At 40.3% G+C, this 1,480-nt stretch overlaps 1 non-coding gene across 1 annotated transcript; it reads left to right on the plus strand.

Annotated features, from left to right (window-relative positions):
- Positions 1 to 890: 890 nt before the first annotated feature.
- LOC148570072 (small nucleolar RNA R71) lies at positions 891 to 998 on the plus strand. The gene has a single exon (XR_015908032.1). It is a non-coding gene; the product is annotated as a small nucleolar RNA R71 (small nucleolar RNA).
- Positions 999 to 1,480: the final 482 nt, after the last annotated feature.

The raw sequence follows: 1,480 nt of genomic DNA on the forward strand, positions 1-1,480 counted from the left end.
ATGGTCTCTAAATGAATCTCAGATTCCTTTGGTTCCTCAGAGGGGAACTCCTTATTGATCACTGGACGTCCTAGGAGGTCTTCCTCCTTGGGATTCACGTCCTCCCCTTCCTCCTTGGATTCGGCCATGATGGTTATATCAATGGCCTTGCACTCTCCTTTTGGATTTTCTTCTGTATTGCTTGGGAGAGTACTAGGAGGGATTTCAGTGATCCTTTTACTCAGCTGGCCCACTTGTGCCTCCAAATTTATAATGGAGGACCTTGTTTCATTCATGAAACTCAAAGTGGCCTTAGATAAATCAGAGACTAAATTTGCTAAGCTAGATGGATTCTGCTCAGAATTCTCTGTCTGTTGCTGAGTGGATGATGGAAAAGGTTTACTATTGTTAAACTTGTTTCTTCCACCATTATTAAAGCCTTGTTGAGGCTTTTGTTGATCCTTCCATGAGAGATTTGGATGATTTCTCCATGAGAGATTATAGGTGTTTCCATAAGGTTCACCCATATAATTTACCTCTGCTATTGCAGGGTTCTTAGGATCATAAGCTTCTTCTTCAGAAGATGCCTCTTGAGTATTGTTGGATGCAGCTTGCATTCTATTCAGACTCTGAGAAATCATATTGACTTGCTGAGTCAATAGTTTATTCTGAGCCAATATAGCATTCAGAGTATCAATTTCAAAAACTCCCTTCTTCATAGGCGTCCCATTATTCACAGGATTCCTTTCAGAAGTGTACATGAACTGGTTATTAGCAACTATGTCAATGAGTTCTTGAGCTTCTGCAGGCATTTTCTTTAGGTGAATGGATCCACCTGCAGAAGTATCCAATGACATCTTAGCTAATTCAGACAGACCATCATAGAATATATCCAGGATGGTCCATTCTGAAAGCATGTCAGAAGGACACTTTTTGGTCAGTTGCTTGTATCTCTCCCAAGCTTCATAGAGGGATTCACCTTCCTTCTGTCTGAAGGTTTGAACATCCACTCTAAGCTTACTAAGCTTTTGAGGAGGGAAAAACTTGGCTAAGAAAGCCGTGACCAGCTTATCCCAAGAGTTCAGGCTATCTTTAGGTTGAGAATCCAACCATATTCTAGCTCTGTCTCTTACAGCAAACGGAAAAAGCATGAGCCTGTAGACTTCAGGATCTACTCCATTAGTCTTAACAGTGTCACATATCTGCAAGAATTCAGTTAAAAACTGAAAGGGATCTTCAGATGGAAGTCCATGAAACTTGCAGTTTTATTGCATCAGAGAAACTAATTGAGGTTTAAGCTCAAAATTGTTTGCTCCAATGGCAGGAATGGAGATGCTTCTTCCATGTAAATTGGAATTAGGTGCAGTAAAGTCACCAAGCATCCTCCTTGCATTATTATTATTTTCGGCTGCCATCTCATCTTCCTGTTTGAAAATTCCTGTAAGATTGTCTCTGGATTGTTGTATTTTAGCTTCTCTTAGTTTCCTCTTCAGAGTCCTTT

The sequence above is a fragment of the Arachis ipaensis genome, chromosome B3 (genome assembly GCF_059453495.1).
Source record: "Arachis ipaensis isolate K30076 ecotype BB chromosome B3, ASM5945349v1, whole genome shotgun sequence".
Classification (NCBI taxonomy): Eukaryota; Viridiplantae; Streptophyta; class Magnoliopsida; order Fabales; family Fabaceae; genus Arachis; species Arachis ipaensis.